The sequence below is a fragment of the Lissotriton helveticus genome, chromosome 3_1, assembly GCF_964261635.1.
Source record: "Lissotriton helveticus chromosome 3_1, aLisHel1.1, whole genome shotgun sequence".
Taxonomy (NCBI): Eukaryota; Metazoa; Chordata; class Amphibia; order Caudata; family Salamandridae; genus Lissotriton; species Lissotriton helveticus.
This window is the reverse complement of record NC_136061.1, coordinates 1831354403-1831378898: the sequence shown is the minus strand read 5'-3', so window position 1 is coordinate 1831378898 and position 24496 is coordinate 1831354403.

Here is a 24496-nt window from a genome sequence, read left to right as displayed (position 1 = left end):
GCTCAGTCGCTATCTAGGGAAACTTACAAAACTCAGGCATTTCTAAAAAGTAGACACCTAGGGTAGGCCAGGATGGACTGGATTGCATGGTTCCCCTAGTGTTTGCTCCTAACAATGTCTTACAAAACTCAAACTTTGGCATGTATTTTCATAATATTTTTGTGTGAGAAAGTTCCATACAAGGGGAATTTGTTGCTGAACTAAATTAGAAAACTGAACAGTGAATCCTCTACCTGGCCTCAATAGGGTACCTACCTACAATCTGGATTGATGTACGTTATCACTGGCTATCCGCTGCACAGGTTGTGCTTGTGAAGGGACATCACAACTGCCAGGGGCATGTTAATCAGAATCACTCGAAGAAGAGTCATCATCAGAAGAACTCCACCTGAAAAATGACTTCCAGTTTCTGCTTCAGTTTCAGGTGGCAGTCATCCAATGCAACTGTAGTGTGTTTATCTAGGTACCTGAATCGATATTCCTATTCTTTGCCCTTGTCCGGTTATAAATCAATAATATCCCTACAACGGCATAGAAACCCTTTTCATAATTCAGTCATAGCGCATGCTGTCACATTAAGCAAGCCTATTCCTCCAGCCCCCTAGAAAGCACACCGAGTTCTTAAACAAATCCAAGCCTCCAGCAACCTGGGAAATCCCCGCTGCTTTGTTTTGATTTCGTCCGAGAACTCCTGTAAAGCACTGTAAGAACGACCAGTTCTTAGTGACATCTTTATTGACGTCTTATGTCCAGCCTTACGTCAAACCCGGCACCTTTCAGGTATAAATATACCAACGTTGCCTTAAGCAAACACACGGTGGTAATCCTGGAGCAGTGCAGCTATCTACTTCCGAAGAGCCCAGCTGATGCGAGAGCCCACGGATGCTGCCCCTCCCTTTTGACGCGCTGAGAAAGACGCTGTCTTTTCTCTTGCCGAGAAATCCAGCCTCCGGCGTTTCCAGCCTACCCTTGCGGGTGACTGGGATACCGAGTCCTGAGAGAGAGATACCAGCCCTCCTGCCTTCTAATACCCAGGTACTGAACTGACTAAACCCTTACAGAGAATTCTTGAGTCAGATTCTTGGCAAAACAAACTTAACTTAAACTGCTACTTACTTACTCCCTCCCACGTATTAGGCCTAGGTCAGGTACACTGGGGTAGGCGTAGTTAGAAGCACCAGTTGAGTACGATTAGTCAATGTATATATGTATGTATCTATTTTATCCATTTTAAAGTATCATATGGCTAAGAAACCATATCCATGCTTTTACAGTATTATTTCATAATCCTGTTTTTACTGTTTGCACTTTACTTAACTATAAGTATTGCAATTGTAGCAATTCATTTCTCCTGTATGAGGAAAGAGACTGCTCAATAAATAACACCTTTTATTGAAAACGCCCGTCTCTCTTTTTCTCTGCAATCTGGTGAAACTAAGTACGCACCTTTGACTGAGTGAAATAGCTGTCTTTTGTTTTCACACGACTCTAGAGATACACTCTTATTCAGGGAGAGCAAAGTTGTCATGTTTTATGATTGTCAGAAACTAAATCCCTTCTTGTCTATCCAGGGAGGTTAAACTCCTCCTCGCTTATTCGAGAAAGTTTCTAGTGAACTCTGAGCTAGCTGGCAAAAAACTTAAGTCTAATATGGTCAGTAAAGACCTAGTTAACCTCAGTCTTACGTCTACACTACTGAAGATATTATTCCAATGCGCAGAGCCTATTGGGAATATAGGAACTACACTACACAACGCCATCTCTGTTTGTTTTCTTTCTAAAACTTTCTAGCCACGGTAGAATGCAGAGGAACTCACAGAAGCAAATGTGGAATGTGCTCTATGAAGTTAAAAAAAATAGAATGCAATGCTGTGAGTCAGAGAGTAGTAATGTGTGATCACAACAACAGTCTCAAAAGGGAAAAGGTACTTACCTGATTCCACACAGCAATTTGAAGACCTTCTACAAAGGAAAAAAATACTCCAGGTTGCAACATACCCAATAAGCCATGTGCACCATGAGCCCCTCTGCTTCTGCCCACTCGAGCATAAGGCAATGTGTCGGTCCACTTCATCGATTGATCAGTTAGTGTGCCATTCCCATTTTACTTTCACTCAGCACAGCATACATCATGGGGCAATGGTGGACCCAATTCAGGCATGAATCAGGTATTCAGATATTTGCATTTTTCTTCCAACCACTACAGAATAGGGCAATGTGGCAGCTCACTTCAGCCATTGATCCATTGTTGTACCATTCACATTTTACCTTCATCCTGTGCATTTACAGCAGGCATACGTGCCCACTTGTTTTTTTTACTGTGATTCCTGTGGGAGGTGGGGATGGGGGAAGGAAGGTTGGAAAGAAACAAAAATTGTGGGCAGCAGAGGTCAAACATATGGTTGCCAGATTTTCCCTTCCCTGGGAGGGCGTGATCGCACCTCACTTGCGGTCGGACCACCCTTTCAGGGTAGGGATAATCAATATATCATAATACCGCTAGGAAGGTCGACCCGTGCCAGGGAAGAAGCACACCCCCCCTCAAAACAAAACAATTCCCTAATCTCTAGTGGGATCCGTTATCATAGATCATGGTGCACCCATAATCCGCAAGTAAGGATCTTTTTGATAAAGCTATTGATGGAAACAGGAGACTCTCCCCTTTCAAAAAATACCTTCTTCAAATACAGAGGTGGCAGCTGGAGAGAAATATCCCACCAGCCGTCCATGCAGCTATCCTCACCTGCTCCTCGTGGCACCATTTGGTAGGATGTGTGATATCAGCGCAACATGTGTCTCGCTGACATCACTGATGGGCAAGTGGATGAGTGGGGGCATACGACCCCACAGGGGCTCAAATGGGGGTAAACCTCCAGTGAGAGCAGCGTAGGTTCCCCTGCAGCCCCCTTGTTGATCACCTGTTGATGTAGTCCACACTGTAGAAGTAGCCTGGTGGACATCTGCGGGTCGTTCAGTGCATTTTAAAATTTAAGATGAAAAAAAAGAGAATTAATCCACAGGGACTGGGAATGTGCAGGACAAAAAACCACTGAGTTTTAGTGCACAGAAGTCACAGCCCTTAAACATGATAATGGATCATTATTTATTTCCATTTCCCTAGCTCATAAAGAGGTGAACTGTTGTTCATTCATTAGCCCAGATTAAGAAAACTCTTCAGAGACATATGAATGGTGGAAGTCGCTATATGGATGGTGATAGCATGACATAAACGAGGACTGGCAAGACCAATATAACTGTCTTAAAACGGAAAGTGCCTCTTTATTTATTGGTGACTTTAGACACGCAATCTCTCATCATACATGCACTCCATCCTTCATTCAAGCATCCATTCATCCACTCATTAACTTATTCTTACATTCATCCAATAACTTATCCAAAATAACACACACACACACCACACACACCTAGCCATACACACACACACACACACACACACACACACACACACACACACACTCAAACTCACCAGTAAATGAGGAGAAACTTTAATTTGTACGATAATCCAATTGGCTTTGCCAAAACTTGTTGCAAATAACAAGAGACACAATCTAATCCAAAGATTGCTAAGCATATTGTATCTTAATAAAGTTACACCTCAGTTCACCACACATGAAAATTATATGAGCTCACCTTTGACACAGACCTGTGCTTCAAAATACACATTTCCAATACATCCTAAATAACATGATGCAGGTTTTCACTTCTGCAGCTACTAAAGTCCGCCCTCCCAAAGGAGACGTCAGCATGGCAATCACAGCATCAGTCTCCTTCCATATTGATAGAGAAATGGCATGCTCACCAGCACAACTGTCTCAACACTGGCATTTCTAAAATGATTTCTATGTGGCATCGCCTCACTCCTCATGGCACTGACAAATGTAACCACATTAAACCAGGAACTGCTCTGACTGACTTTCTATGTTTCCATCATGCTAAAACCCTGCTGTAACACCTCCAGAATATCAGGAATGAATATAAAGGCAAACCTAGCTGAAAATTCAATTGCGTCAGGTAGCCAGTACAATACAAGGAGCTAAGAAATAGCCAGGCACAATGCCAAATGTACAAGAAGGAGAAAGAACGTAATTAAGCCTTGTTTCTCTTTGTACCGAAATTATATGATAGCATTATTGTAGTCACAATAACTACAACAAAAATATCTACTTATCTAAATATTGATGTCAAAATAACTACTATTAAAATATTGACTTTCTATACCTGTATTTAAAATGACAAAAATATTTACCACCAGAATATTAATATTAAAAAATTACAACCAGGGCGGTTCTGTAGCAGTCCATGCCATGTAGTTACTGCCTTTGACGTTCCCATTGCAGTGCCTATTTTATGGGCACCGCCCTCGGACCACAAAAAAAACGCTTGCCAGGCAGCTGAACACTCTGCTTTGGTGGGCGGTTTGTACATGGGTTTGGCGGTGCGGAAGCAGGAAAGTCCTCTCCGCCAAACTCTTAATAAGGCTTTATCTACTACAAAAGTATGATGTGCCTAAAATACTGATAATATAAATAAATACAAAATGTATTATATAATAATCCAATAAATCCCACAACCTGTAAAATAATATATATTCGAATGTTTATTATAAAAGAACAATGTAATTTATATTTCTAAATAAAAATATATCAGAAATGTAAGCAAAGTATAATAAAACATTTAGGGGCGATTACGATATCGGACTGAAAGCCTCTGACCACTAGTAGGATGCTTTCCGACTCCGGTCAGAGGCCTTCTGATCGACTCGGTCGGTTTGCAGTCCAACCGACCGAATACGATGTTGGCGGTCGGAATGTAAACCATCCAGTCATTCTGACTCAGTTCCAAATGGCTCTCGAAGTATTCCTGTCGGTCCGAAACCGCACCGCAATCCTCTTCAAGACCGCAATCTGCCATCGGGATTACAATGTAGGTTTCTCACAGCCTTTCTTGCTGGCCTTTCCGTCATGGAAAGGCTGTCGGAAAGCGACTTTGGGGGCCTGAGCAGGACCCTTTAGCCACGCGGTCTATGGTTGGTGGTCAAAGGGGTACCTAGGGTACCCCCTGTTATACCCTGCACTGTGTGGCAAGCACCATGGGGTGCCTGTCACAGGGTGCAGGGTTTTACACAACCCCTCCCATGTCTCTTTAGGGTCCTGTATTATGGCTAGCTTACGGCCGTAACACAAGTTCCCATAGGGAACAGTGGGAATCCGACCTTAGATCAGTCAGTCCCAGTCCAAGACAGTGTCAGCATCGTAATGAGCCCCTAATGATAATACTAATAATATTTCCTCCCTAGATATTTTTGTAGTCACAATATTTTGTATATGAAGTTATGGTCCACAATGCGCTTGGAACACCCTGAGAGAGATGGCATGGCAGATGGGGACGACTCCCACACCACGCATTGTGCAAATAAACTATCTGACTTATCCACAACCCACACACAGAAGCCCCTGCCTGAGGTACGCCCGCATGGGATGCCCTTGACACTCACGGAAACAACAACCCATTCAGCCCAACATTGCACACACATTCGAATCATTGCTCAGAGCTGTGGCATATCCTCCACACAACTGCCGCAAGACAGAAGAGTGCCGGTTACACGAGACGCACCAAGGCAATGGCAGGCCATACCGGGCACATGCACAACCCCCGTCACGTGGAACACTACTGTACACGTATGCTGCATTTACTGGGCACAGTGCCACTGGCAGTGCTGCGGATCAGTTTCCGGCTCAACTTCCGCATTGCCTACATCACCTGCGTCCAACCCTGGTTCCACTGCCGAACATGCACATTCAAGTGTCCCATTGATGTCTGCCTATCCAACACAACCGTAGATGAATTGGACTATGACTTGTGTCTGCGGCCCCTGTTGGAACACGAACAAGAGTGTAACCGAGACAGCCGTGCATGGGATGCCTTGACATACTGCATATGTATTGGCAGTTGTGCATGGGAGATTGCACAATTCCTCATGTACAGTGACCACATCGAGGTGCTCCCCTATTGGGCTGTGTTTCTGATTGGTGAAACGGTGTGGGGTGAGCACACCTGCCCAGACCAGTTAATAGATTGGCTAACCCTGGTGTTCCTTGAACACAACAACGACGTACTATTGGAACACATTGCACATGAAGTTGTGCGGGCATTCATAGAAGAGTAACTACGTTTCTGCAGCCACATCCAATTGTGACCCACAGCACAGGTCCCAACAACTCGTTGCATCGTGGGGATTGCTCATATTTCCCACCACTACAGTGGACACGTCGGCCATCGTCCAGACTCTGGATGCATGTGCGTGGAACAACGTGTGTGTGCACACACCTGCGCAAGGTGATGCAGGTCCATGCCGGAGCAACACAGCGTCGTGTCGCAACGTTGCCAATTTGGACACACTCCCGAGGGAGAGCACACACATGGCAATGTAGCGCGACATGTGAACCTTTCACCTGATCACTGTCAGCAGAGCAGACAATAGGCGCACTCCAGTGGCAGAGCACTATGGAGATCCCATGGGAAGTGAGCCATGCCCCCTCACACGGGGCAATGGGCAGACTCCAAACAACACATTACTCACCCAGCAAGGCAAGGTGGTCTGGGAGCGTTGCCATCCATGATGATTGTTGTCCATGTTTGCACCAACATTTTCTGAACCTCAACATGTACCCATGCTGCGTGAAAGTATCTGAAACATGTCCCTGCCTGTGGCTGTTGCATCGTCCGTACTGACACGCACATGCAAATAAAGTCTATGGGCCAGATGTAGTTAAATGTAATTTACCGATTCTAAAATACCGAGTCATACCGAATCGGTATTGCAGAATCGGAAAATGAGATGTAGCTAAAAAATCGGTAAAAATTACCGATTCGGAATCACTCAGTATTTGAAATCTGTATTCACCGAATCGGTAAATACCGACTCGGTAAAATCCGAATCGGTAAAACCCATACATTCCAACGGGCCCATGGCCCATAGGAATGAATGGGTATTACCGAATCGGAAATTACCGAATCGGTAAATACCGATTCGTTAAATACCGATTCGGAAATTTGAAACTGACAAACATGTGAGCCTGTGAACCAATCAGGAACTCCAACCACACCCAAACCCAAAGGTACTGGGGAATCAACCAATCAGAATCAAGCACCCCTCCCCAGTACCTGGGACTGGCCATGCCCATGCAGGTGCAGAAACCAACAGTCAGGAGAGCAGGAGGACAGACTGAGGAGAAGGCTACCCTGAGCTCACCTGTACAGCACCATGGAGAGTCAGGATGCACAGAGGGATGCTGCTGAGCGCAAAAGAAAGATGAAATTCAGCCCTGAAGAACTGCAGGTGCTTGTTGCAGAGGTTGTCAGACATTACAGCAAGATCTTTGGGAAACAATCACTGCATGTTGCTGAGTCCATCAAGCGCACTACCTGGATTGACATACAAGGAAAGGTAAATGCCATTGGTGTCACCCACCGTGAAATAGACGATTTGAAAAAACGGTGGTATGATCTCCGCATCATCACCAAGAAGAAACTAGCTGCCCACCGCAAGGAAGCTGCAGCAACAGGGGGAGGAAGAAACCGAGCACCACGACTCACCGACATAGAGGAGCTGGTGGAATCCACCCTTGAGCCTGAATCCATCCACGGCATTGGGGACGCTGACAGCTCTGCAAGAGCTGCAAAGAAACAAGGTAAGATGCAAGTACATTGTCATTAACCCATTTACCTATTCCCCTTACAAACTCTGTGTGCCTACATCACACTCCAGAACAGGTTTTACCAATGTCCAGCAATGCATCATGGGAAATGTAGTCATAGGTAGATACCTCTATGCAGTCAGCATGCCATGCAGCAAGGGATGCAACAGACTACTAGCATAAGCAAATGAGGGACAGGCAAATGTGCTATAGTAGTGTGTTTAATCAAGAGACACAGGTGAACCACTCCACTGACACAATGTCCATGTTTGTCCACAGGAGAGTCATCGCGCAGCACAGCAAAGGATAGGGAGAAGAGGAGGGAAGAAGCTGGACCCAGCACAGTACACGGAGGGAAGGACAAAGAGCAGGCAGCCAAGTCACCTGAGGAGCCAACACCACCACAGCCACAGTCCCCTCTTTTATTTGGGAGTCAGGAGTCAGGAGCGGCTGCACTGTCCCCCACCCCCACAACTCCGTCCCCAGTGCTGGAAAGGGCAAGGCACCTTGATGTGCCCCCTCCCCGCATACTGGAAACATCTGAGGAGGAAGAAGATGAGGGTGACATGGCCATCAACCCACAGGATTCAGCCGACGCTGAGCAGCTGCCCACTCCCAGAGCTGTGCGGGCCAGTGTCCGAGGACGAAGGCCACGGGAGGCAGATGAAGTGCGTCACGGTCAGGGGGTCTTCAGCGGTCTGGAGGCCACCATGATCAAAGTCCAGCGCCTGCAGGCGAAAGCAATGATGGGGGTTCAGAGGCAGGTACGCACCACCAACAACAAACTGGATGAAATAGGCAAGGGCATTGGAGACATTTCTGAGAGCATGCGGTAAATGGCATCTGGCATTTCCGACATGACACAGTGCATGACTGTCCTGTGTGACAAGTTGGACAGGGACCATTTGGAGAGACGCAAGGCTCGTGTCGATGTGCGGCAGCAGACAAAAGCCCTGAACAGGTTTGCAACTGCAACCACCCTGCTGTGCAGACGGTCAGTGGCGATGCAGGATGCCATTGTGCAGTGCTGCACCAATTTATCAGTGGGAATGGCCAGAGTGACCTCTGCTATGGAGCTCATGCTCGCACAACAGACTGTCACTCGAGGCGACACATGTGTGGGTGAAAGTGAGGAGTCCACCAGTAGGAGTGGCACAAGCACTTCTGTACAAGAAGTGCGTAGGAGCGGCAGGCGTCATGCATCTGAGACAGGCCGCAACGAGAACATTGACACACAGCCACAGCAGTCCCACCCTGTGGTCCGTGGCCGTAAACATTGACTATGCCCTCCACCCAAGGAACAGGTCACGGTGGTGTTAACCGTGACAACACAGTCATGGAAATTTATATATCGTGTAACCAATGTGTGCTATCATTGCACTTGCGTAGTGAAAATTAAACTACGTACGTCATGAACTTTGTCTGTCTGTGTCTCATTACTCACTCAGAAATATTGCTGTGTGACATCTGCCCGTCTCAGTCTCCCATCTGTAGCTGCTGCTGCTACTGTACCATGGGGCTCTGCCAGTTCTGTGTCATCATCAATGTCCTCATGATGTGTGATCTCCACCTCTGTGCCTTCCTTGGTGGCGAGATTGTGTAACATTGCACAGGTCGCAATGATTTTGCAGCACAGGATTGGGGTGTACTGGCGTGCCCCTCCACTCTTGTGGAGGCAGCGAAACCTTCTCTTTAGGAGTCCAAATGTGTGCTCCAAAACGTTGCGTGTAGATCTGTGAGCCACATTGTACCGCCTTTCACTCCTGGTGGATGGGTTGAGGTAGGGGGTGAGCACAAAGGACCGCAGGGCATATGCACTGTCGCCTAGGGGGGAGAAAGATTGACATTAATTGCATGTACATGATACATTAATCTGATGTGAGTGTCAGGGTGTGTCAATGTCATTTACCTAGCAGGTATCCGTTTCCAAATTCTCCGGCAACTAGACATGTGTATATTCCACTATTCTGGAATATGTACAAATCATGGCTACTTCCAGGGAACTTTGCAACGATGTCTGTGATGATGTTGCCAGCGTTGCATATGACCTGTACATTGATGGAGTGCGTTGACTTGCGGTTTCTGTATATGTGTTCTGTGGCTGCAGGTGGACAGAGTGGTACGTGGGTGCCATCAATGCAGCCTATCACGTGAGGGAAGTGTGCCAGTTGATAGAAATCAGTCTTGGTTTTTGCACATTCCGCAGGTGTATCAGGGAATGAAATGTAATGCTCCATCCTCTGCATCATGGCATCAAGGAACCTCCTGAAGAAGCGGGACAGGCAGCTCTAGGACACACCACCCACTGCAGCTATCACACTCTGGTAGCTCCTGGAGGCAAGCAGGTGTAAGCTACACAGCACCTGCACATGGGGTGGGATGGCGTGGGCCCTGGGTGTTGGGTGCTCCAGGAGTGGGTGTAGGTTCCTGATCAAGTCCTGGATGGTTTGGGGATGTAGCCTGTACCTCTGGAGTATTTCAGGCTCTGTCAGTTGGAACAGTGTTATCCACTGCCTGTACACTTGTTCCTCCCTTTGCCATTCCCTCTCTTCTGATGCCTGTAGTCTTTTCTGCCTTGCAATGACGTAGAAAGCTGCCATTATGCTTCCAGAGTTGCATTTTGGGACTCTTTTTATGGCCTTCACCTGGTTACCACCTGCATTCAATCCATGGTAAATACCGACTCATAAATAACGAATTTCCTTGAATTCCTTATTTTTGGGCTTTCCTACATCTCCATGGCCATTTTTTACCGTTTCTTATTTACCGATTCGGTAAATAAGAAATCGGTAAATATGAATTCGGTAAATTCCGCCTCGGTAAAAATACCGACTCATATTTACCGAGTCGGAATTATACCGACTGATATTTACCGAGTCGGTATTTTACCGACTCATGTTTTCCGATTCGGTAAATAATAGGCTCCTACATCTCATTTCATGGATACCAGTCGGTAACGGACGAAATTACCGAATTACGGCCGTTACTGACCGGTATTTGGCTACCTACATCTGGCCCTATGTCACCCCACTGGTGTCTAACTGTGAGGTTTGTTGATTTCGTTGTCCACTCATGTGCCTCAATGCGCATCGTCCCTACACAGGGAGGAACTGACTGGCGCATGTGCAATGGGGGTGTGTCCCTTTTGTAAGCTCAACCTCTGTGAGCCAGACATTGTTTTGGGATAGGTGCTGGCCGACATGTGCACTTACGTGACTTTATTAATGTGAGTATGGTGTCCAACCTCTGACCATGTGGAGCGATGTCATATATCATTACAGAATGTGTCAACACAGATGTGTGTAAGTAGGTATGCGTTGTGAAGTTCTGTTGACACATGTGATGTAAGACACCACTCCTGGCCTGCTACCAATTTGGTCACACCTACACACAGCCCTATTCACACACATGGATATGTGCCTACTTGCAGGGTTGTGAGATTGTTGTTGATGTGTAATGGGGACACAGCTAGTATTCACCTTCACATTCATCAAATTTGCCATGTGTCTCAGGGATACACATGCACATAGATGTCAGTTACCAGGGTGTACCTTCAGGTGCAATCATTGTCCTTACATCCAGCCATACTTCCATACGTGAGTTAACATAGTAATGACACACCAGTGTTGTTCAGAATGTTTTATTCACATTCAGGTGATTGACGGAGTTGGAGCTGTACATGGCCATCCAAGCCCACATTACATGGAAGCCCAGTGGTGGGCCAACCAGAGTCCTTTGGGGATTGAGAAGTGATTAGGAAGTGGGAGAGTGCAGTCCACATCTAGATTGCTGTGTGATTGGCCAACAGTGATGAAATGGAAGTCCGTGACGGGGTTCCGGTGAATGTCACCGAGTGTTCCGGGTGTCAGTAGGAGGTATTCCCCCTGGCATGATGCATAGGTCATCACCAGGCAAGGACAGGGCATATGGTACTGCCTCCTTCCTCACACAGTAATTCCCATCCCCTTCTTACTCCCCTGATAATGGGTTCTGTGTCAGTTTATCTGGTGTGTGTGGCGGGGTGATGGCTGAATCACTGTGTGCCACTGACACAACAGACTGCGAAGGTGATGGGGCAGCATCACTCTTTGCCACGGACACATGAGGGGCCAGAGCTGTGTGTGTTGATGTTCCCGCTACAGTCGTCTGGGAGCAGCTCAGTGGCAGCAATGGCAAGATGAAGTACAGCAGGGCATTGAAGTTCCCAGATACTACTCACTGGTGTCCAGCCGTGGCATGCATACTTCCAGCCTGCATCTGCTCCATGGTCTCCATTGACTTCCGCATCTGTGCCAACTCTGTGCTGTAATCGCTAGTGCCTGTCTGACCAGGCAGTTCTTGTATTCGATTCATGGCCCCAGCGAGGTCTGCCAATGTCTGTGGTGGAGCATGGGGCATACAGGGGGTCTCCGATAGGGACTGTACGTTGTCACTGATGGGACTCAGACACCCACGTATGGCATCGAGTTTGGCTGCCACGAGTTCAAAACTTAACCGCAGCTGTTCAGCCAACTCCACCTGGCAACCCCACACACTTTGTAGGAACTTCATCCAAGTTCACAATTCAGAGGAGCACTATATATAGTGGCAAAGTGAGCAAAGGACTCACGTCTGAGCAGACCTTGCCAACTTATGGCGAACAAAGCGGTTCAGACAGTGGCCATGTCTGAACTGGGGTGGCAGAGTGGGCTAAAGAACAGTGATGAATTACACCCAGATCTGTTGACTGGGTGTGAGTGTTTGATTGGTTCAGATGCTCCGTCCATCACCACACCCTTTTGTACTGCTTTTTTCACCATAAGTTGGCAGGGTATGCTCAGACATGAGTCCCTTGCTCACTTTGCCACTGGTTTCAAGCAAGCCTGGCTGAAGACGGCTGAAATGCCAGAAACCGGTCCTAGGAAGCTTGTCTCCGGTCCAGGGAAGGCATGGCTTGGCAGTTTGGGCTGGACTGTTCCCATGAGGCACAGGGTCAGACTGATTTGCATATGGCCAAGTCTGAACTGGGTGGCAGAGTCGGCTAAAGAACTGTGGTGGATTAAACCCAGATCTGTTGACTGGGTGTGAGTGTTTGATTGGTTCAGATGCTCCGTCCATCACCACCCCCTTTTGTACCGTCCATTTTTAGGGGTATAGGGTAACTAAATATTGAGGTCTGGGAATATTTTCCCAGAACTGATATATTGTATCTGCAAAAGCAGACCTTAATTGCAACTATACTTTTAAAATGTAGAACCTTTTGGAAATTCTGCAAAAGTAAATGTTACAAACTGGAATGTTCTAGGAAATGTATGAAATTTAGATTGCCTGGATTACTACAGAGTTGGTTTGTCAATCTCTGAATGTTCAAAAACAAGATCCAAATGTAGGGGTATTCCTATAGGGGGCAGATGTTTCAAGTTGCCCTTTTCACGGATCAAGCCCATGATCCCCATTTTTTATTTTTGCTCAGATAATGTGCCTGTATCAGACACTTGTTTTTGGAAATGTACAAGTTTTGTCTCTGCACGTCTTGAATGCTGCTCCCTTTGTTTAACAGAGTAAGACGATGTGTGCAGCGCAATAGATAAACTGCAAATCAAGGCACTATATCTAAACTTACATTATGGGCTCTACTCCAAGGAGATCTGTTACCTGAAATAGCCTGGATATTTATACATTTATTCCCTCTGTCGAATTAGAATGGTCCTGGAAATTTTGTTTAAACCCTTTCCTCCATCATATGGAAGTTGAGGGTGTCATTTATTGGCTGGCAGAGCAGAGACAACTCCTTTAAATCGCTGAATGTTCCATTCCGCCCATCTTGTAGTTCGCTCTCCTCATCTATAGTTGCAGGATTCACGGAGTTTCTTACAGGGGAATCTTAGCTGGCTCTGCTGTCAGAAACCTTTTGCCCATTTCCCATTCGCTATAGGACAACCAGCATAATAGTGTCAGAAAGCCAACCCTTTTTGGGGCAAGTTTTGTAACACCGTTTTTCCTATTGATATTCACAATGAAAGATTTGGATCATGAAAAATGCAGAAATGTTCCCTACACAGGGACATTTCAAAAGGGGCTATTCTTTTTTACTTCTCAGAAACCAACCCCTGCTTTGAGGGTTAGCTTCTGGGGGAAAAAACAATGCTGAGCAATCTGCAATAAGATGACATCCTGCTCACTATCATATGTTCATCAAAAGCCCTCCTGCCATGTCAATGGGAGCAATTTTATTGATAATCGCATGTAGTGATGAGGAACTCCAAGACTGGTAGGCAGGCCACAGCAGGGCTAAAAATATAGCACAGTGCTTCAGATGAGGCTTCATTCATAATGTGTACACAATGGTAACACAACCTCCCATTTCAAACTTGTCGCAGCTTTATGTAGGCCTCCCAATATTCCCATTGGTCTCTGTCACAATATGTAATCGTTCTGATGTCATCCGGTACAACAATTCCAAGATGTCAGTCCTGAACTACTGCATGGAATTTATGGATAAATCTTTTCCATTCCATTGCATAGTAGATATTCACAATATAGCAGCAAGTTGGCATGTCATCTGCAAATAGGTATGTGTTGAAATCACTTTTTCTGTGTTTAGGAGGCTAAATGTAGTAATTTAGTATGACAACTAAGGATCACTATAAGTATAATCTCTTTGCTAGAAAGTGGCAGAGTTATCATTTGAATCATTTGCTTCTTGAAGTTCTTTTTTTCAGTAACAAAATCTTGTAAGCTGTCTTGAGGATTTTTGTTGATGTTGCGCCACAAAAATCACAGCAAATGAAATAATTAACTAAAGGGACGGCCACCAAATAAAATCATTCCACCTGTCTTTTCCAGGTCGAGTCTAAGAAGCGCATGTGCGGTCTCTTCGAGACATACTTTATTCATTCTGTGGGCTTACAGCCCACCCATTGCCTTTTTTATTCGTCCCATCGATTAGCATTCAAAAATGCGTGATGGCTAGTGGTTAATCCTTCTTCTTTGCCCCTTTTTGTGTTTGGTTTCCTCCCACAGAGCACCGCCCGATTACTGTTAGCATTATGCTTCTCGGTTTATGTGTTCATTTGGGGGACTACTTTCTTAATTGACTCCTGCTTGTTTCACTGTTTGCCTAGCTTCGGTGGTTCAGCTTCAGTGCCCATCTCTTATTCTCCCCATCCCGCTCAAAAATACTTCAAATGTCAGATGCTTCAGACACTGTCAACCCAAAACGCCTTGTGAATTTTCTCTGACTTCAAAGTGTGAGGATTTCCCCCAAACCCTTCCTGCTTTGCTGCTTGGTCCTTTAGAGAACCTTGGACCTTCAGCAGCCCAACCTTGCAGCCCATTTAAGGGCAAAGCTTGGCAACTCCCATCTGACGCTTGTTTGTATATTGTGAACTCAAGCACTTAAAGGTGTTGGAAAGCTGTACATGAGCCCTAGTTACATTACACAATGTCAGATTAATTTTTGGGGGCATTTTTATAAAGCGCAAACTCGGCTAACCCAAAGGTAATGAAGAGCTTTACAAAAGCGCCAGTTACATTATACGAGGTCAGGTAAATGTTTTTGTTTTTAAGTGATGCTGATGCTTCCCCTGTTTATTCACTATTTCCCCTCTACCTCACAAATAAGAGCAGCATTCCTCTTCCTGTTGTCCTCCTCCTCTCAGAGCTTTGTATAGCTCTTCAATCCCTGGTGGCACAGATCCTAGCAAATTGTTCTGCATGGCTAACCACTTATAAGGTCCCAAAGGCAAGAACTATTGGCTATGGCAATGCTTCTTTCATTTGTTTCTGTCCTCATTGGTCTTCTCCATTTTGTGTACTGTTGTCAACCTTTGAAACAGGAGGCAACAACAGGTGAATGCAAAAGTGTGGTCAGTAAATCTTTTAAAGCAGCAAAGGAGAGGTACGACGTTGCACTTTCTGTAACTATCAACCTAAAAGGAAATACAGTCAGTAGCTTTATGCTTTCACTGCAGTCAATTGAATTCACCAAACACATGGCTTACTAAGTGAGACTCTGGTAAGGATTTTTTTTTAAAGCATTGGCAACGCCTGAAGGTTTCAAATGTTCGACCTATTGGTTTTGCCGATGCTATTTGCCTTTTCTGTTTAGCAGTTACAAAAATAAAAGATTTTTGTTGATGCTGTGCAGCATCGGCAAAAAAGGGAAACTATTATTTATTTTTTTTAAATATTTTTATTGAGTTCTTGGCAGAGAATCAATGACATAATGATTACCAAATATCCCATATGTAAATCTAAACATACTGAACTAAAAATACATTGAAATCGCCTACAATAGGTACAGATCAAACAAAAAATATTTGTATTTAATCAAAAGCATGATATCCCAGATCCCAAATGTCCAGCATTGAACATTTTTCTCAGTCAAAGTAATCTTTCCAAATTTTAGTAAATTTACGTAAAGCTCCAATCCTTTTTGCATACCTAAGTTCACTATTTCTAACTCTCTTATTTTTTGTAAACATTCATCTGTCGTTGGAATTATTTCTGTTTTCCAATACTTAAGAATAAGAGATCTGGCAATTGCAACAATGATGTACAAAAGCTTCACTAAGGAATCTTCCAAATTAAGCTCTGGATCAACCCCAAGTATAATCAAATTATTATAGTTAACAATCGTAAAATGTAAATATTGAGACAATATAAAAAACACATTTTCCCAGAAAACCTTAATTTTAGGACAAAAGGCAATAATATGTGACCAATTAGCCACATCCGGTTGAGTACATCTGAAACAATTAGATGATGCATTACTGTACATTTTGGACATCACTGCCAGTGTATAATATAATAGCCATTTGCTAAAGAAAAGCATACGTCTCCAGTTAGCCCCTCTAAGGACCGTGAAATTTAATTTATTTAGGGTTTTCCAGTTTATTTCCTTTAAATTGAAGCTTTCATGTTTCTGCCATTTTTTTATCGCTTTGGCACTCACATCCTCCTCCCTATTTTCCACCAAACTTTTCCTCCATGCTCCCGCCCTCTTAAATACTGGGGACCAAAAGATATCGTTTGTTAAATTAGAGGTCTGACTTATTTGTGTAATATCAATATTGCTCAATAGCCTATACAGCGCTACATATGAGCCCATAAGAAGAAAATTACCACGTATTAACAATACCATCTCATCGGGAGTCAACCAGACTCCAAATGTAATAAAATTTGATAAGTTAACGAACCCATATCTCGCCCAAGTACGTGTGATATCAGAATCTAATCTGATTCCTAATCCAAAAACAGCCTCTCTTAATGGAGTTACTAGGGACAGGAGAGAGAGTGAGTACCTTTTCAGCATAACATCTCGCTTTTTAAGAAACCAACAGAAAGTCTTGTATCTGACTAATTTGGGTGATTTAACAATTGCGAGAGGAGAAGGTATTTGGGATTCTTTGCAGATTAAATCAAAAAAGAAATTAATAAACAATACATCTCTAAGTGCTGGATATTTAAATCTCGAGAGATACTGCACAAAATATGCATAGTAATAATCTTTTAAATTTGGTAGGCCCAATCCACCATGTTCCTTATCTACGTATAGGGTTTCTATAGCTATTCTTGGAGTCTTTTTTGCCCAGATGAAGGTTGAAAAAAGAGATTCTATCTTTGAAAAGAAAAACCCAGGAAGGGAACAAGAGATGGTTGAAAACAAAAAGTTGAAAAGTGGAAGTATTGACATCTTAATTAATGCTACTCGGCCTAAAATAGACAAAGGAAGCGTATCCCATCTTAGAAACATAGCACGAACTTTCCTGATTAAGGGTTCAAAATTGAGCGTATATAGATCGCGTACTGAAGATGAAAAATAAACCCCTAGGTATCTTTTGGGTTTATCGGTTATGCATCTCCGAATATCTGAATGCAGATCCGGGTTGTTATTCCCGCTGATTATGATCTCAGTTTTCCGTTTATTAATACGATACCCCCCCCAATGCTTCAAATTGTGAAAAGATGGAAAAGGCTTGCTGGGGAGAGAGGGCAACCTTGTCTTGTTCCTCTTTGAACAGGAATAGACCCAACCATCAGTTTATTAATTAAAATATGGGCTTTTGCTCCCTGGTACAGATTTTTAATTAAAGTAATGACTTGAGAAGGTATACCAAATCGATATAAAATGAAAAAAAGAGTGTCCCAAACTACTAAATCAAAAGCTTTTTCTGCATCTAAAAGAAGAATTAAAGCCGATACCTTACGAGTTTCAAAAAAATCTAATGCTTCAACTAAATAATGTGTGTTAGTGAGCAGTTGACGGCCAGTGATAAATCCATTCTGATCTGTATGAATTAACTGTGACGCAACCTTATTAAAACGAATAGAAAGCAATTTTGTAATAATTTTGTAATCTGCATTTAATAAAGTTATAGGCCTATAGGAGTTTGGATCTTTTGCTTCTTTTCCTTTTTTCAAAAAGCTGACCACTGTACCATCATAGAAGGATGTCGGGATTGGTCCCCCCTGAAGCATTGAATTAACTAATAAAAGAAGTACTTCAGAAAGAGAGCCAAAAAATGTAATAAAAAATTCGGCTGGAAATCCATCTGGGCCGCAAGCCTTACCATGTGGCAAATTTTTAACTACCAACTCCAATTCTTTAATAGAGAAAAAAGAAGCCATAACTTCTTGATCCATATTGGAAAGTGATGGAAGAGAATATTTATCTAGAAATACATTTAAACTAGCTTGATCCAAAATATGGGAAGAAGAATAGATATTTTCGTAATGAGTTAACATAATTGCTCCTATTTCCACCTGATCTGAAGTGTCTACTCCGGTGGTAGGGGTTTTTAAGGAGCGAATCAGGTTGGCTGCGGCTTGTTCCTTTACTTGCCATGCCAAAAATTTTCCGGTAAAGTTGCTATGCTCATAGGATTTCTGCACTTGCCTATAAAAAATCTCCTCGCTTCTTGAGAAATAGTGAGCGCTCAATTCACGTTTCGCTGCACTTAATAGGTTTTTTAAATCGACCGAGGGATTATGATATTTTTGATGTATTAAGGCCTGTATTTTTTGCTGTAGCTGGTTTTTTGTATCACGAAATATAGCTGCCTCCCTTGCATCCCTACTTATAATGATGCCGCGAATATACGCCTTCAAAGTGTCCCATATAGTATGAATTGGCGCTGTCCCCATATTTCGTTCTAGAAAATCCTTGATCTCTGCCTGGACAGACATAACCCAAGGTTCATCATTCAAATAGGATTTGTTGAAGACCCAACGTTTCACCACATTATTCCTTACATCTAGCTCAATTTCAAGGACAAGCATTGCGTGATCGGAGAAGCCATTATGTAAAAACTTATGATCTCGACTAGTAAATATTGAGGAAATTAGAAAGAAATCTATACGAGAAAATGACTTGTGCCTCCCCGACCAGCATGTATATTCTCTTTTATAAGGGTTTGTTAACCGCCAACACTCAGCTAGATCTAAAGTCCTAATATTATTAAGAATAGTCTGATGAGATTTAGGTTTAGACTGCTTTTTTCTGCCCAAGGTTGAATCAATTTGTGGGTTCATCAATATATTAAAATCCCCTCCAATAACTAGATCTCCGTTAACCATAAGAAGGGACTGAAACATTTCTTCATATATTAAAGGGCAATCATTAATGGGAGCATAGAAGTTCACAAAAGTAATGGGAGAAGGTCTATTCTTGATTATACATTTAGCCCAGCACCAACGGCCCTGTCTATCTGCTTCAGTGTGAATTATTTCTGCCTCTAATTTCTTACTTAAAAAAAAGTGCAACCCCCCGCTGTGACTCTGAAAAGAAAGAGAAGCCTCGATAGTCGGCCCATCCTTTAAACATGGATAATGTATCTGCTTTAGAGATTGCGATATGAGTTTCTTGTATCATAATGACTGCAGGATTCTCTGTTAAAAGCCATGCCTCTATTGCCCTCATTTTCTTCTTATTATTGAGACCGTTTACATTAAAGGAAATGATTTTCAAACCCAACTTAGACATAGTACAGACATATGATTTAAGTGCATATAGTTCATTCCAGCCCTTATTTCCCCAGACTCCTGAGAACCGTCTGCTTCGAGCTTAAAAAATATATTAATCATCAGACATAAAACATAAATAACATAATGAGACATCTCTCCACCAAGAACATTTATTTTTTTCCTTTTTCCCCGCCCTCTCCACCCCCCCTCCCCCCGCCTGGTCTGTGGCACCCTACTAACTCTCTATCCTCTCCCCCCACGCTTGCCACAGCACCCTTCCCTTGACCTTGGGGTGTAGTGGTAAAACACCCCTTGACCCCCAGACCCATGCTCCTCCCTCCCCTCCCAAAACCAAGAGTATAGCCATAATGGCGTGTCAGAATGTAAGAGTAAGAGTTTAAGAGTAACAAACGAAAAATAAAGAATTAAACCGTTCTATCACTATTAAACATTTTGTATTTCATGTAGCAAATCCTGTGCTTCCTCAATATCGGATAGTAGATAGAATTTACCCTTAATCAGAACTCTAAGTTTAGATTGCTGTGCTATCATCGCTTGAGCCCCTTGAGCTTTAAAAAGTTGGAGCATCTTTACAAATTCTTTCCTACGTCTGGCCGCGATAGCTGACATATCTGTGAATATTCGGCATTTCACCGTAGCATTCACAGAAAATTGTCTTTGTTTGATAGCCCTAGACAATATTTGTTCCTTTACTCTAACATCTGCGAAATTTAGTACAATAGTACGCGGAAGGGTAGAATTCTGAAATGGTTGAGCAGGAACCCGGTGGGCTCTTGTTATAGTGAGGTCTCCTTTATATTCCGGTATCACCCCTTGTTGAAGAAAAGAGGTTACCCATGCCAATGTGTCCGACCCCTCAATTCCTTCCGGAACTCCTACGATACGTAGGTTGGACCTCCTATTATAGTTTTCCAACTCATCAAGTTTTAGTTCAAGAGCCCTTGTGGTTTTTATAGTCCCTTTAGTGTCTTTTTTAACTTCGACCATTTGATCCTCCAGTGTTGAAATCCGTTCTTCTGCTTCCACTAAGCGGGCTGGAAAAGTAGAGACTAATTCCTCTATTTTGTCCATTTTGTCCAGTCTCTGGTGGATTGCCGAGAGTTCTGCATTTTGCGACCTTTTTATTTCTCTAACTTCCTCCAGAATCAGGTTAAGCATATCTTTCACGGGCATTCGCATCTCTCCCTCTCCCTCTGTTTCCGTATTCATCTCAAGCAAAGGCCCAAGGTGGTCTGCTACTCCCCCACCTGCCCCCCCTCCTGCCCCCATATCGGTGACTTGAAGTGGCACCGTTGCTGTACTTAATGTATCTTTTGTTTTATTATCAGAAGTATCAGTAGCTTGCTTTAAATCACATGCAGTATTGGTAGGAGATGCCAAGTTTGAAGGAGACGCAGCTATGCTCGGATCCTTTGAAGTAATTGTACCATTCGATTGATTTTGTAATGCATCCAAGCTCATTGAATTCTTTGGGGGGACCAGGTTAGGTGAGAGAGGCGAGACTTTTTTTGTGAAAAGGGGGAACTGCTTAACCACAGAAGGAATAGGTAGAGGCAGCAAAGGTGGATGAGATGAATCATGGGTATGAGATGCATCATCAAGGTGAGTTTCGGTCGAGTTATCTCCCATTTGCGACTGAGCCAAACTATCTGTTAACAAGTCCTCGACCTCAGAGTTATCAGATGAATGTGCTGAGTCATCATCCTTCAGGGAATTTCCTTCTGTTAATTTAGCTGCTGCCTCCTTTGCCAGCTGTCGCCGTTGTCTGGCTTTGAGACGAGCATTAAGTAGTTTCCCCATTGTGCTCACGCTGGAGGCTGGAGGCTTTCAAATAGGCTCTCGAATAGTAATTGAGTCTTTAATTAGTCTTGAAATTATTATGGACAGCTAGGAGCAGGAAATCAGACAAAACACCCCTTTACTTCCTTACTTGGTTCAGTCCAGCACCACAGGCTACAGCACATAAGCAATTACACCCAAAAAAAAAAAAGGGGGCTTACTGTTATATGTGTCCGAGCCAATTAGTACCATCCAATATGCAGTGTGTATCTGATAAAAATCCCAACTCGATTTTCACCAGACGAAGAATACACTGGTCGTTTCTCTACTGCTTGTTTTGCTTCTTTACTTTCAGAATACAAAGGAAGAAAGAGTGCATGAAAGTCAGAACCACACGTTGCAGCTGGCCGTTTATGGTTTCTACAGCCACCTCTTCCGGCGCTTTAATTATCAGTTTGCTCCGTTAAACAATCCCTGCAGCCTCTGCAGCCTCAGTAAATACCTGCAGCAACGCAGGGAGATATTGTCGTGTTAAACACACGAGATTTTTTGAAAGAAAAAAAAATGCTTGATGGGCTTGGTCCGCTTACTATCCGATGAAGTAGTGCTCTGCCGTCCCTGCAGTCAGTATTGCATTTTTGTCATCGGCTACAAACGCCGGTGGAGATATCTATCTGACCGTCGATTCTTAGTCAATCAATCAAGCAGCAGAGAATCCAAACTCCGGCGGGGTAGGTGGGAAGCAGCGCTCCGCCGTCCCGCCGTTTCAGCCGATAATCTGCCAAACTCCAAACGCTGATGGAGGTAGCTGCCTGCTCTTCATGTCCGCCGCCATCAGAAACAACCTCGTGGAGGGGAGGAGTCACAGCACGGCTCACAGGTGCTACGTGGAGGCGTGGAGCTCCACTGTAGCGAGCCTCCGCTCCTCGCCGAACCAGGGAAACTAAAATGAAGAAAAAAGCATTATGAAGCTACGGTGAACAGGCATTAGTACAAACGCCTGCCCATGCAATAGCATGCGTGCACACACACAGCATAATGTTCCTACCATTATGTAATGTTTTAATGTGCCTTTGCAGGATATAGCTGCTTCTCATGAGTTAATACATGAAAAAAAACATTTACACATGCACAAAAACACATTTCAGAAATGACAGCTGCTGGGTCCTACAAAAAATAAAAAATAAACCCTTTTCTTTTTAAAGGCCACCACGGGAGAGGTGGGAAAGCAACACTGGAGGAGCCTTTTGGGGAATAAGTGATTGAAAGATGAACCATGGGGAAGTGGGTAGAAGCAGAAAAGCAATGAAGGTACTTGTGGTAGGAAAGGGGGACAAGAAACAGAAAAAACACTAGGGAAGAGAGGGCATAGCAATGAATAAGCAAAGGCTGGTAGGGAGAAGGTAGTAACATGGAGTTCAGGGAGTTCTATTGGGGGAAGCAGTACACGAGGGAGGGAGCTAGAAAATACGTACTCTCATGGAGTACTGAAAGAAAAAGAAAAAAGTAATTTCCTGAAGGTGAATAGTGGAAGGATTCAAGTCATCCAATCAAAAGGATGGTAAAGATGCAAGACTCCATGGGAGGAAGGAAAATCGTTGAATAAGAAGCAAGCAAAGGCGACAAGAAAGCCAACCAATGGTAAGCAATGGGCTGGCTCTTAGTCCACTGTAAGTCTTTGGAATGGTCCACAAGAGGTCTTTCGACACCAGAAAACTGTCTGTAGTCAGGTCTTTTATGTATGTGTTAGTTTTTCTCGCTGTACTGATTTCAAGAGGTTTTAGCATCTTCATTGTTAGGTTGAGTATTCAAGACCTCTTGTATATACTTTAGTATATACTTATATATATATGTACTATGTGGGCTCTGGATATCAGCCGTAGGACTTGCCTGCTTCCACTTAGGGACTTTTTTTTCTGTTCAACTGCCTCTATTTAACTGTCTTGATGGAAACGACCAGTAGAGGTCAGTAAAATACCAGAATCGCTTTCTGCTGAGGGACTTGTTTTTTAATGTTTCTGGCAACTGCCTCTATTTAACTTTCTTGATAGAAAATGACCAGCAGTGGTCAGTAAAATACCAGAATCGTTTTAGCAATCTCTAGTTTCCAGTCCACAGAAATTGTCTTCCACAAGCATCCGTAGACAATAATATTTTTTTTAAATGCTATATTTTCAGTGATATGCCCACCGAAGGCTCTGATTTCATATTAAAAACAGAACTTTGGACTATACCATTTCGAGCTGAAAGGCAAGATTTCTCTCCATGTTTTCCCATACCTGGCGTGTCTTGCAATTTGGTGCTTACTTTCCCTCTACGTTTAAGAACAGTAGTTGTTTCAGCGTCCGGGCTAATGTGCTGTATAGCTAAATACATATAAGGTCTCAAAGGCGAGACCAATTGCATTGCAAATGCTTGTTTGGATGAGGAGCTTAAATATATAAAGTGACAGATTTACCAAAAAAGTCGCAAATATGCACCCATAGAAGTGTTCCTTGTACGGAGGCAGATTTACAACTTTTTGGAATTCACAAACTTTGGTAGTAGTTAGTGTGGAAAGCTGCAACAGTCTCAAGTTTCAGGGCATACTACTATCAATCAATCATACACCTAGAAAGTGATGGGACAAATGCTTGCAAATAGTCAAAGCAGTGTTAATTGTTTGAGGCGACATTCCAAACCATTATTTTTCACCTGTGTGCCACACTAGACAGAGGGTCGAATTTAGGTTTTTGCCAGACTGAATAAAGGCAGATAGGGTGCCAGAGGACTTTACAACAGCCCCCTGCCTTTACTTCACTTACCAAACTTAGAGATGTACGCCACTCCCAAATTAGAAGTTTGTTTTTGAAAAATAAATAATATGATGATTCACTCATACCATGGGAGGTCACCAGTTTTTTCCCTTAGTCTAGGAGTAACTTTCTTTTTTTACTGTCCTTCCCATTGGGAGGATATACCTGGTGGTGACGGGCAGCAAGAAAAGCTATTTGATTCGGCACTTTAAATAGGGCAGACAGCTGGAAGGATTA